Below are 13,451 nucleotides of genomic sequence, written 5' to 3'. Positions count from 1 at the left end.
ATGGGTGGCAAGACAGCTGGAGTTGGCAGACACCCAGGAGGGCCTGGTCTCTTCCAAAGCCTCCCTGGCAGTGCCAGAAAACCGTGATTGGACAGCTGCCATGCACTGCTGTGGGGAAGAACTGCAATGGAAGGCTCTCCATGGACTCCCGGTTCTGTCAGGAGAACCGGTCCCAGGGTCAGGGACTTGATCTGAAAGAATCCCTGATGAACCTCCAGGACGGAGGCATGCACCGGATTCAGGTGCTGCAAGTAGACTGGGGGTGAGTCCTCCAGCTGGGACACTGGCAAAGATGTTTTGTTCATACTTGTTGGTCTTGTCTGTTACATAAATGAGCCCCTCTACAGAACGGACGCTCATTTATACCTGAAGCCTGCCTGGACTTGAACTCCAGAGTAAGGGGGCTGGGGGGAAATCAAAGCAGAGTTCACCTACAATACCATACATGCCTGCAAGGGCTACGCACAGGATCAGCCTACACTTTGACAGCGTATCTACCCAATAAAGCCTGCCCATGCTAGGTCTGACTGAATATGTTCTCAGCAAGGCTAGTTTTCTTACAATGATCTAAGCTGATGCAGGGCCCAATTACCGGCTCGATGCAATAGGTAAGAGCCCAATTTTCCTCCAGAACAATACTGAACAAATGGTCAAGAGGGAAGAAATGCTTGCCACAGGGCAGACAGTCATGGACAATTTGTTGGAGACAGCAGTGGGATCAAATTCACAATGTACTTTTGCGTCATAAGAACTGTGCACGCTTACATGTCCACCCGAGGAGTCAAGATAGGGATGAGCATTGTCTTTTTATTTCTTTGCAAAAACCTTTCCTGCCCGACTCTCAATAACAACAGCGCAGAGGAGGGGGCAGGTGAATACTGCAAAGGGAGGATATCATCGAGAGGCAGGAAGTTACCCCACCTCTATAAAAGAGAGATATTAAATTAAATATAGGTTTGGTATTGGCAGATGTTTAATTCGGACAGTTGGTTAGATGTCACCGGAAAAGCATGGCAGATTGACAGTGATGCTAATGAGAGTACTGTCATTAATCTTCAGTAATTCAGCAGCTGGAAAGAGAAGGCCTTCAACCAAATTCCCCTGAGATTTATGAGTCATTGCCCACCCTCTGTTTATTAACCCTTGCTGTTCTACCTGACCTCCTGAGGGCTCTTCCAACCCTATAATTCTCTCTCACCATTTCTTAACAACTTCCATTGGTCACAGGAAACAGGATGCTGAAAACTCACCTCCAACCCACCACAGTTGACTGGGCAAAAGAAAAAGAAAAGAAGTGGGAGGAAGGACAAGAGTAGAAGGAGAAATGCACGTTGCTCAAGAGAAAGACCAGGATAAAACCTGGCTCAGTCACAATAACAGGACGGAGGAAAGGAAACCTCACACGCTGGCTGCTACTTTGAAATCCTGATGGGACTTCCAGGCACGTTTTTCTGAGCCTGCAATGCAACCTCCTGCCATCCCACGACGCTGCCTGTGGCAACAGCTGGAGAGATCAACAAACTTGTTCCTGGATACATCCCAACCTGGATATCCAGCCTCACAAGGAGTTCCAGCCCATATACCGCACTTCCTGAAACATTCAGAGCTGGAATGTGATTCAGTTCTCACATGGTATGAAGCAACACAGCAGGACCACCGCTCTTCTGCCACTGAACTGCAAAGCAACACAGAAGTAGCTACACTGGCTCAGACCACTGGCCATCGAGTCCAACAACCGGCCAGAATAGCTCTATGGGGTTGTCTACTCTGCTACCACCATTGCACCATAGCCAGCCGCTGATCCTACAGAAGAAGGCAAACACAATGTCCTAAATGCACCACAGTAATCGTGTTCTTGCTGCAGGTGGGCCTGGGAGAGGCAAGATGGGGAGTCTTCCTTCCCAGTACAAGCCATTCATGTATGCCCTATGACACGTATGTCGCTTGCTCTTTGCAATGGAAGCTATAGGTGTTAGAGCTCTGGCCTCACTCAGACACGCAAAACACAGACTGATGTTGAATGTGCTTCATGATTGCCAGGTAAAAGAGCCCCCATGCTCCTGCCTGTCACCATTAAACATTTCCTCCCTCTTGGGGAAAACTTACTGGGAGCGAAACTGCCATGGCCACACTCTGCCTCCTTTTTCATCACCTACCAGTGGCAAACAGCTCCTGCTTATAGTAGGATAGAAATCACTGTTCCACAGCTATCCACCACAAATCTATATTCCCTCATTCCCAACGCTTCCATGACTTACCCATGCCTTTCTATGCTAGTTACCATGACTCTAGAGCAGTGGTTCCCCAGCGGGGGTCTGCGGACATCTGGGGGTCAGTGAGGGGGTCCGTGAAAAAATAAAAAAGACCATAGAAAAGAAGTTTTAAATAAATTGCCAAGTTACAATCTATTATTATTTTTAAATTAAATCTCTTCCAATAATGTTATTAATCGCTGTCCGAAAATCTACATCGAGGCTTCCTTCTTCATTTAATGAAGTGTATGTAGCAGCTAGAATTGGGGGTGAGTGGGGGCCCACGAACAGTTGGGGGGGTAATTGAGAGTCTGCACTAGTGAAAAGGTTGGAAACCACTGCTCTAAAAGATGTCTAACCTCTCTTTTGTGCCCCCCAGGATTCTGTCATGATTGGTTAGGGAGTGAGAATGGATCTTGCTTGACAACACTCCCTTGCTAATCTTCTTACCCGAAAGAACCCCATCACTACAACCGAATGGGACAGAAGTGAGGTGCACACTAAGTGGCTGAAGGTTCAGAATTGTGTCTCAGGCCAAGCTTTGGGTTTCTGCTCAAAACCATCAGGCACGTTCAAAGAACGTGCGATCCTGAAGAATGAAACAACTAGCTCAGCAGCCCAACACGTGTTCAAGTTCCTTCTTACTCTCAAGACACCCTCTTCTGACTTTTTGTGAGATTTAAGCCAATCTTGATACAGTATGGATAGTGCTGGGATGACAAAAACAGATAGCAAATCTGGTCCCAGACTCCCAGAAATCTTAAAAGGAGCAGTTTGCTAAGCACAGGGAGCCCATTCCCTCTCACCTGAGATCAGGAGACTGCCTCCTAACTCAGGACAGGACGTACTTCTAGGGAACGCTGACGGGTCTCTGTGGGCAAAGCAAACAAAGATGTTTCCGGATTAGAATCAAACCCTTGAACCTAGTAAGTGCCATAGATCAAGCTGGATACCTCTCTTCGCGGGGAAAAAAGGGAGCCCTCAGACCTTCTCTGACGATCACGAGGAAGTCTTTTCCCTTACTACAAGTCCGCTATCCATCTGTCCCTTTTTCCCTCCACATAAGGGCCTTTCAACTTCCCTCTGAAGAGATTAAATCTGGCCTGATGCTAGAATATGCTGAGGTTTATTTGAGAGAGAAGCTATTTGTTTTAAATCGATTTACAGGTGGCAAAAGACAGGGACTTGGATGAGAGATTCCTCTCTAACGCCCAAACAGGCAGCCTTTTGTCCATGGCACTTAGCACACCCCCTCTTCCTGCGCGTGACGTGGGAGAAGGGGAGAAGATGAAATAGCTGTTGCTTCTCCATCTATCCCTTAGCTTCCCTTCTAAAACCACCAGCTAACACCAAGTGTGGTGGTACATTTGCCGCAGAGACATAAACAAGGATTAAAACTGAGATCACATTTTTTCTACACAGGCCTCTGAACAGCCACCAAACATGGCAGATTAAGTTACCACAAACGTAACCATTTTTCAACCAGCGGTCGGATGCTGGTAGCCTGTTGATAGTCCTCCATACCAAGCTCTGTCTTGTGCCTTCCCTGTTTTGCAGGTTACCCTGGTGTGAATGTTTCATTTTACCTTTTTCTGCAGAACAACTTGATACTGGGGAAAGGTTTTGCATAAATGCAACAACAGCATTTCATTTCTCCAAACTCTCTCACTCACCAGGACACTGGTGAATGTGCCAGAATAAGTGGACATCTGGAAACCCATGTGATATTGCCAAATGTGACTGAAATCTAACACAGCTCCGGTAGAGCACAACACCATTTTAACATGGATTGATGCACGCCTCTATTGCCTTTCCTAATTTAAGATCTGGGTTCAATCCCCTACAAAGCCAAAAGTAGACACCTCATTGCCGGCATCTCTCCTCACTGTCCTTGAGCCAGAAATGAAGGGAACTAAGATGAGATGACAGCGTTTGCTCACATTACATAGAACCACTAGACAACAGGTACACGTCTTTGCTTAGAAGAAACCCCCAGATTGGAATGGCCAAATGTGGCACCAAAAATGAGATTCATCGCCAGTAGAGGAGAAAAGACAACCAAAGTAGTAACTGGTTGCAAATTAGTGGGGTTGAAGAACACAGTGCATGGAGAAAACTTTGCTCAGGCTCTGTCTTGTAAGCAAAATCCCATCCAGTAAAATTTTTAAGACAATACAAACTCAGATCAAGTAACAACAGAGAAACCGATTCACTTAGCAAACGCAGAGGTGGCAACATTTGTTTGCAGGTTGGTTGTTTTGTGTTTTTATGGGGGTGAATCCAGAGGCCTTTCCTGTGCCTGATGTATTTTCTGCTCAACATATGATGTATGATGCAGACTGGAGACTTCAAAGGCTCGTGCTTGCTTACATATTGAGACTGCTCGAAACTAATACCCCTAATGTGACCAAAAATGAATGCACGATGAATCATTTATATCGCACACAGCAGGACTAGTGAACACCAGGCCACGTCTCATATGCGCTGTACTATATACATCTGGTTTTGGAGAAAGTTCTCACAGGGTTACAAGCGTATTGCTCTGCATCAGTAGCTTTGCATTGCCTCGGCTGGAAAGTGAAAGCAAAGCGAAAGCTTCAGATCTGAAATTTAACCATGAATAGCCAACAGAGTTAGGAAAAAAATCCACTGACATCGACAGCAAATTATACAAATCCATCTGCCCATTCCCTCAGCCTGTCTGTCTCCAGAAAGATTCAGAGGATAAAGTGCACTCTCCTTTTTATTCCTAATCAAGGCAGTCTTTCAGAGGGGCTTGTAAAAAGAAAAGTGACCCAAACTGAAAGCTCAGATCCTAGAACATCGCAGAGCTTGGATCTTGTTCTGAGCCTCATCAGTGGCATCCTTTACGCACTGGACCAAATCAAAACAATGCTGAACTCTGCACAAGTTCACATCTGCATCTGAATGCGCTGGCCTAAGTCTCAGCTGGAGTCAGCTGATATGGTGCCACTGAAATTGATGAAGCGAGGCTGATGTAGACCAACTGAGGATCTAGCCTGCCAATATTATAACTTGGCCCGCACCCCACCTCCCACAAAGACCACAGCCTTTGCCGTATCAGTTTGGATAATTTATTTACACCAGTCTTGAAGATTCACTGACCTCTGTGTGTTGTGGCTGTATTTTAATAAAATACAATAGATTTAAACCCTTGAAAGCACACGTTAACATTTCACCAGATTTGTGTGGGTGCGCAGTTGCGCTTTTAGCTTTATATTTATGAACAGACAGAAGACAGAGTCCTGCAGTATGGCGTGGGCAGCAAAGTGAACACGAACAATATAAGTGAGTTGCATTTGCTAGGGCAAGAAGATAATAGTACGGTAAACTCTCTTGTATCCGGTGTTCTTTCAGCCGGAACTCTCAGAAAATTGGCACAAACGTGCCGCTTGTCGAGAGTAAAACTGACCGAAAGTCATTCCTGGCCATCACTGCCACTGTTTCCTCAGCAGGGTCCCAGGCCCCAGAACTGCCAGCATGTTTCCCTGAACACCAGCTGTTCTCCAGGCTCTGGATCTGCCAGTGTGCTCCCCCATGCTCCGGAGCTGCTAGCTCAATTCCCCAGGTCCCGGACGGCTTTCCAGCCCCACATCTATTAGAGTGCTCCTCCTGCCCCCAGCTGACTTCCTGGCACCGGAGCTGCTGGTGTGTTCTCCAGGGTCCTGGAGCTGCTGGTGCACTCCCTCGACCCTCAGCTGACTTCCCAGCCCCAGGGCTGTCAGCCTGCTCTCCCCAGCTGCCACTGGAGCTGCCGGCACATTCCCCCAGCCGCCACCGGCTTCTCAGTCCTCGAGCTGCTGGCTTTCCTACAGCCTGTCTAAGGATCCTCTTGTCCTTCACTCTCCTGGCTGACCTCTATTAACCGGCGCATTTTCACATCCAACAACCTACCAATCCCAGGGTTGCCGGATATGAAAGAGTTCACTGTAGCTCTTTTGGGAGGTTGGAGGTATGGTTTGCCAAACACAGTTTTGGGTTGAGAATGAGCAGAGGATGCAGAAAAAGGGACCGGGGAAGAAAAAGGCGCTTAGCTACTAGGGCAAAAAGATGTGTTTAAAATCCAAGATAAGGCAGACAAATCAGATCAGAAAAGGAAGCCAAATTCAGCTTACTACAAACCTTTTACATATATTTTATACAATATGATTCATTCAGTAGGATCTTTGCACACTTTATAGATTATGGGTCAGGAGGCATTTGTCCTTTGGAAAAATGCAACCACTTGTAGAGTGGACCAGGGCACTTGTTTAACAGCATACAGCAAATGCACAGAACAATTTTAAAGACAAGAAAAATGAAGAATTCTGCATGTGAATCAAGCTGAAGGGGCAAATGAGGTAAAGCCAGAATTTGATTAGTCTTGGGCCACTAAGCCAAGATTAAAACAAACACTCACTCTTGCAAAATACAGAAAGTCAGGAAATGACAGGGCATGGGTAACGAACAATTATTAGCATCAGAAGAGCATGGGTCTTAGACACGGAAAAGTCATTTTAAATTAGCTGACTTCACCCCCATGCAACCGAGGCTATGCTACATGCTTAGCCATACAGCTATGGAGAAATAACATTTGAGAGGGATTAGGGAAACCTCTCTGGCAAAGCTGGATACACACAAAAGCTAATAAGAGATGTAGTCGTCAGACAAGTAACCTGGAAAAATATCTACTTTATCCATCCTCTCCTCCCATACGCCTCATTAAATGGCTATGTACACTTACTGCTCTCGGGTACGTCTTTCGCCCATTTTTCTCAATAACCACGGGATAAAGTTTATATGTTGGTCTCTCGCCAACACACTTTTATGCTCCCCACTACCGTATCATCTGCACAACTTCACAAACACAACAGGCTGATGCTGAACATGCCACCATGAGAGGCAGGGAGGCCCACTTTACGGGAAGGTTAAGGGACTTCGCACAGTCTGCAGTGGAGCAAGCAAATGACCCCCAGTCTTGATCTGTGGATGGAATAAATTGTGTTGTATGCACCAAGGCATCTGTGGCTGCGCACCACCGGCAGAAACACAAACTGCCTACCGTAAGTTCTCTGCTAATTAGCTGGGCAGTACCTGAATCTCTCCTGGGTGGTTGCCCAAGCACTCAGCTTACAGGAAACCCTGGTCTTGAGTTCAAATCCAGCACCTTGACCACAAACTCACCCTTTATCCCCAAAGAACACATTTGATCGTGCAGAGGGCTGTCTCCTTTCTAACCAGCCTGCTCCACATAAGCAACGTGAAATATTCTAGGCATGTTATACTGCAAACACATGTTGTGTCAGATCATTCAAATGTGCATATCTAGGTCCTCTCTCCCCATATGAAGCCCCTCCCATGGTATCCTGGGGCTGGTGAACAAGAAAATTAAAATGTGCCAATCAGCACTCATTGACTTGTGTGTGCACCTTGCGAGAGAAAGCCTTGGAAAAGGCCAGCCATGGCCAGCACAAACTCCCCTTTACATCCGCGAGCAGTCTGATTTCAGTCAATAAAATAGCAGGCTTTTAGTACTTGTGCCATCTTCTAGTCTGATTTTAACTTCCTTGCCTACCAGCATTTACCAGGAGTATCATCAACACACGGACCATTTGACATACTCGATGACGGCAAGCAAATTAATTGGACTCTTTGGGTTCATTTTGCTTGCATTTTTTTTTTGGCCTGGAATAAAGAGGGTGTACCTGGAAATCCCTGAGCGAAGAAGGGGGTATTTTCAGATACTGAATGCATTGCAGACCTCTGTACAAAGGCCTTTGTTTCACAGCAATTCATCTGCTGTAATGAGGGTAAGGCCTGCAATAATGTCAAGCGGGGCACAATGCTAGTAGTTACGTCCATTTGCATCCCCTTATGTTCTATGGAACTCTGAGTCCCTTTAGTCCATACAGATCTCAGCCTCGTACTGGGACACACACTCCCCAATGCATGTGAGAACACACACACTCACAAGCACAGAGAACACCATTCCCTTTGCTGGGCGCACAATGGAGAAAGCTTCCACTGTTTTGCTCAACGTGCTAATCTGACCTGCGGTCAACAGAGAAGAGTGTGTGAACTTAGCGTCAATCAGACGGAAAGGGGATAAGACAAATTATCATCATTACTACAATGAACAGCTTGCTGCTAATGGAGTTGCCCTGAGAGCTAGAACTGTAGAGATCTTTGCACAGTGCTGAAGATGCTAGGTTCAAGCCTGGCTCACCTACACGCACATTTTGTCTTGACAAGATCCATGCTCTGGTCACACTTCCTCAAACTATGGTCATCTTTAGAGCACAGAAATCGTGAGTGCAGCCACCTGAGCTCAGGGCAGAGTTTGTGCCCTGAAGTAAGCTGGCTGGACTCAACACAGAGCAGCAGAGCGCTCTGAAGCCATTTGGGCACGCCAGAGGCAACAACCATCCGTGCTGTTGCTGCAACTTTGCTCTGTGTAAAGTGTGGGGAGACAAAATGAGCTACAGAGGTGTATTGCACCAGATACTCACCCATATCTAGTCCTGCCCCAGACCCCACCACACTGACAGAGCCTGTACATGTTATCAGTTTGTATCACAGCACTGCCTAGAGGTCTCAAGTGAGATGGGTCTGTAAAGACTCACTAAGAAGCGCTTCAGGACAGGTATCTTGCTAAGCGCATAGTTAAGACAAAGGAAACTGAAGCAAAGGGAGGGGAAGTTATTTGGTCACGGTCACCCAGCAGAACTGGGAACAGAGCCCAGATCATTTTTCCCTGTAAGCTGAGCGCTTAGGCAGCCGTCCAGGAGAGATTCAAGTACCACCCAGCTGAATAGCAGCAGAGCACCCACAGCTGGCAGTGTGGGTTTCCATTGGTGGTGCACATCTGTACATGCCTGAGCGCACATAAAATTTATTCTGCCCATGGATGGAGAAAATTAACAGGACCCCTGCCCCAGATCTCCTGACTCATTGCAGCGTACCGCCTCTGCACCGCATCTGCTAGCTCCGTCCCAGCATCTGGATGAGGTGCAGCTTGTCCCCCATCCACTGAATCAGAGGAGGCCCTTTCCAACTCTGCGCCACAGGGTTTGGTCAGGGAGCCCAGCAAAAGCACAAAAAAAAAAAAAAAAAAGCACCGGGAGCAGTGGGACCGACAAGCCACGTATTCAATTCTCAATCTACAAAACTACATCTTAGCAAAAGTCCAATTGAACGCCGCGTACTTGTTACATTTCTAAATATACTCCCGGTCGTCAAGACAACAAAGAGACTGATGGCTCTCGAAAGCGCACTGTATCTATTTAATTGTCAGCATTTCAAACTGACTTGGAAGAAAAATGCTGTGTGATAAGTCTAATCACCATGGTTACTGCTGGCTGAAACCCATAATAAAAAATCGCTTTAGCAAAGCGTGTGTTGCCACATGAGGCACAGATGGGAGATGATCTTGTTACTGTGACAACCTCTGCTGAAAAACTAAACTTGAGGGAAAATGCGAGAGACTTTAAGATCTCAGACACAACAGACATTGTGGGCTAAATCTTCCCAGACGTTGGGTGCCAGGGAAGCTGGCTTTGGCTCCATCCTCACACAGCTTGTGCTTCCCGTCTGGTGGCCAAAAGCTTCATTCTACAATGGTAGAAACCAGAGGCTCTCTCCACCTTGCGGGTGTCCATGGAAGTGACAGATAAAATAATCACAGAATGAGATGCATGGGACTGGCAGGGACCCCGAGCGGCTATGTGACCCTTGGGGGTGGGGGCTGGGCACAGAGAGGTGTCCCATGGAGCACATCCACTCATCTAACTATTCGCCTAGTTTTACAACAGGTTCCAGAAAAAGCACTCGTGACATCAGAACAAAGTAAAATTTCATACTATGATTTGGTTCCACTGCATAATGTACCTTGAAATTTAAAAACAACATTTATGTTTCAACAGATTTCTGACTATATGGCAAAAATGTGAAAGTCAGCAATTTTTCAGTAGCAGTGCACTGTGACACATTTGTGTTTTTCTGCCTGATTTCGTAAGCAAGTAGTTTACACATGACAAATCAGGCTCATGAAAGGGGTACAGTAGTCTGGAAAGGCTGAGAGCCTCTGAGCTAGTCCAGTCCCCTGCACTCAGGGCAGGATTAGGTATTATCAAGACCAGACCTGAGAGGTGTAAGACTAACTTGCTCTGAGAAATCTCAAATGATGGGGATTCCATTACCTTCTTAAGCAATTTATGCCAGTGCTTAATTATCCTGACAGTTAGGAAATTTTTACTAAAATCCAACCTAACCCTGACTTACTGCAATTTAAGACCCTTGCTTCTTGTTTGACCCTTAGAGATTAAGAGCAATTTTTCTCCCTCACTAGAGCGACCTTTGATGCATATAAAAACTTATGTCCCCCTAGTGTTCTCCCCTCCAGACTAAACAAATCCAGGTTGGGTCCTTCCCTGCCCCCATCTTCTCTCATAGCTCCTGTCTTCCAGTCATGGAACCATACGGTTGGAAGAAATCTCAGGAGGTCATCAAATCCTACCTACTGCTCAAAGCAGGACCAATCCCAACAGAATCATCCTAGTCAGGGTTTTTGGCAAGCAAGGACTTAGAAACCTCAAGGGCCAGGGTCATTCTTGGACCTGGGAGCCCAGATGATGGAAAAATCACTCTGGGTACTTCTACACTGGAAAAAATAATCCATCTCCCTTTCCAGGTTTCAGAGCCAGAGCATGCGAGAACATCGCCGATACTATGTGCTGCCCCACGGTCTGAGCCTCACTGCCATATTTTTGTGAGTGGGTGAGCAGGCTGGATTTTTTGCATTGTAGACATAACCTTAGTTATAGCATTGCCCTACCTCTCAGGAGTGCTGCACGGATAAAGACTGTGAGGCTCGTTAGGCTACAATAATCAGGACCATTCAAAGTACAGGTTGAGCCTCTCTAATCCACCACGCTCATGACCTGGCCAGAGCCAAACGAGACACTTTGCTGGACCACGAGAGGTCAGTATTGTCCAGCACAAGGGTCAGCAACCAAAACAGCAAGGAACACCATTTTTTCCAATTCAGTAAAATACTCAATAATTCAAGAGCCGCAATGCGTGTGAATAAGAGATGATCCTCAATAAATAACATCAAGCCGTACTTTTCGTAACCTCTATTTTAAGACCAGCGCACACCCCATGATTTGTAATGTGATACATGTTAACTGCAGAATGTTCACAAACTTTTTCCATGTTCTGTTTCCTCACACTTTACGTGTGTGTTTGTACCATTGTCTTCCTGACTTTCACTCACAAACCTTCTCTCTCCCTGGTGGACGCTAGGTGGAGTTATCCTTTGTTTCGGGATCACTTCTCGTTTGCTATATAGATATGAGTTGTTCATTTGGGGGCTTTTAGACATTCACCATTTATCAAAAATCATCATGAGGGTTTCTGTTTGTTTATTTGTTTTGTTTTTTTTACTTTGCAATTATAATATTAGGAGCCACAAAGAAGTCCTTGAAGATCTGCATGAAGCTCCGGAGCTGCAGGATGCAGACCTCTGGTCTAGCACATAACCAACACTTGCACTGCTTAGGGAGCTCTTAGAAGACATTTAGGGTTAAAATACAGCTAAATGACAGCGCAGAACACCAAAAGCCAGGACTCGTGGCTGGAAACAAACTTTAGAGGACCACAGGAAACTTCCAGCTAACTGAAATCATGCAAAATTGTGGATGTTACCAGACAAGAGAATGCAGGACTAGAGAGGTTCACCCTGCATTAATGACTGAAGCACAGTCAGAAAAGGTCACATATGGAAGCATCATGCCCCACAATAATGATGCTGTCTACACATACTCATTCTCCTCTTTGCTTTCTCCTTCTTGGCCTTGCAGATCTTCTCCGGGTTCAGGTCTGAAAAATACATCTTGCAGCGCTTTAACAGGAGAGCAAGCACCACAGCCTAGGTATCGACCGGTATGCTGGAATAGCAGCCCTGTATCTTCTTGTTGATGTATTGCCTTCCGTTTAGTAACCAAGTAGATGAACAAGAGCCACCAGGCTTTTGCCTCTGCACTTCTAGGCGTTGGTGTTGTTTGCATCCACTAGGCATTGTTGAAGGAGTGCAAACAATCCCGGAGCCTGAAAGGTCCACCTGTCCCACTACAACAACAAGAAGTCCTGTGGCACCTTATAGACGAACAGATATTTTGGAGCATAAACTTTTATGGGCAAAGACCCACTTCATCAGATACAGACTAACAGGGCTCTCTCTCTGATACCTGTCCCACTAGGAAGATCATGTCCCCTTCACGGAATCTCAGTCTCATAGGGATACCCACGTTAGTCTGAAGCTTCACAAATAACAAGCGGTACTGCAGCGCCTTGCAGGCTAACACATTTATGAGGTCATGCGCTTTCGTGAGTAAACAAGGTCTGCTTATTATTTGGGATCTCAGTGTCATTCAACACAGCCAGTGGGAATCTCAAGGCTGCAGGATTAAATCCGGAACTCAACAAGCTCTCTCCTGCCTAAACCCGAGCACTGGTGAGCCTTGCAGTCCTAAAGGTCTACAACACTCACTGTACATGCCAATGTCTTGGAAGCCTAGTGCGCCCCCAGCCCAGCTGTTCTGTACATTGACCTCCTCAGATCAACCAGTTCACAAACTGCAGCTGCTCCTGTGTCAGCAATCTGCAAGTGCTTGGCAATGATGTTCCAACACTTCAACACCTGGGGCTGGGGGATGCCTCCAGCTAAGAAGAGACTGCAGGGGGAGGGAGGAGGAGGAGGAACCAATTTTTTAGCCCCATAAATGCCACGGAGCCCACCCACACAGGCAGATTTACAGGGTACAAACCACCTGCGTTTACTTGCCCACAGAAGATCTGGCAAAGGTCAGATGATTCTGCTCTCCACACGCAGGCCTCCAGATACCACTGGCAGTGCTGAAAGTTCAGCTGTGGGTGGCAGGTGGGTGGGTAAGTGTTGGAAACACTGCTCTTTTGAGCAATGACCCCAAAATGCTGACTCCACCACAAGGTCTCAGCTAGGAGGTTTCTGGTTTTATTTCCTTTACGTATAGTCTCAATGACCTAAAAACTTACATAATTACCAATAGGCCTCAGTGCCGCCACCCCAAAATCTCATCCAGGCACCCAGGATCGATTCTTGCTCATCCTACTTACCCAACATAAAGCTTCTCTGGCTGAGAAAATGCACAAGTTTCATCT

At 46.4% G+C, this 13,451-nt stretch overlaps 1 protein-coding gene across 29 annotated transcripts in view; it reads right to left on the bottom strand.

Moving 5' to 3' along the window:
* LPP (LIM domain containing preferred translocation partner in lipoma) overlaps positions 1-13,451 on the bottom strand; it is a 456,239-nt gene that overhangs the window by 314,601 nt on the left and 128,187 nt on the right. For 4 of the 29 annotated variants that reach the window (XM_075004762.1, XM_075004766.1, XM_075004770.1 and 1 more), the window contains one exon: positions 3,059-3,123. The exons of the other annotated variants lie outside the window; for them this stretch is intronic. The gene's annotated coding sequence lies outside the window, so the exon portion shown is untranslated. The remainder of the gene's footprint in view (positions 1-3,058; positions 3,124-13,451) is intronic. 29 annotated transcript variants of the gene reach the window in all.

Source organism: Carettochelys insculpta, chromosome 10 (assembly GCF_033958435.1).
Source record: "Carettochelys insculpta isolate YL-2023 chromosome 10, ASM3395843v1, whole genome shotgun sequence".
In the NCBI taxonomy this organism is placed as follows: domain Eukaryota; kingdom Metazoa; phylum Chordata; order Testudines; family Carettochelyidae; genus Carettochelys; species Carettochelys insculpta.
The sequence above is the reverse complement of the archived record's forward strand: the minus strand, read 5'-3'. Positions and strand labels throughout refer to the sequence as shown.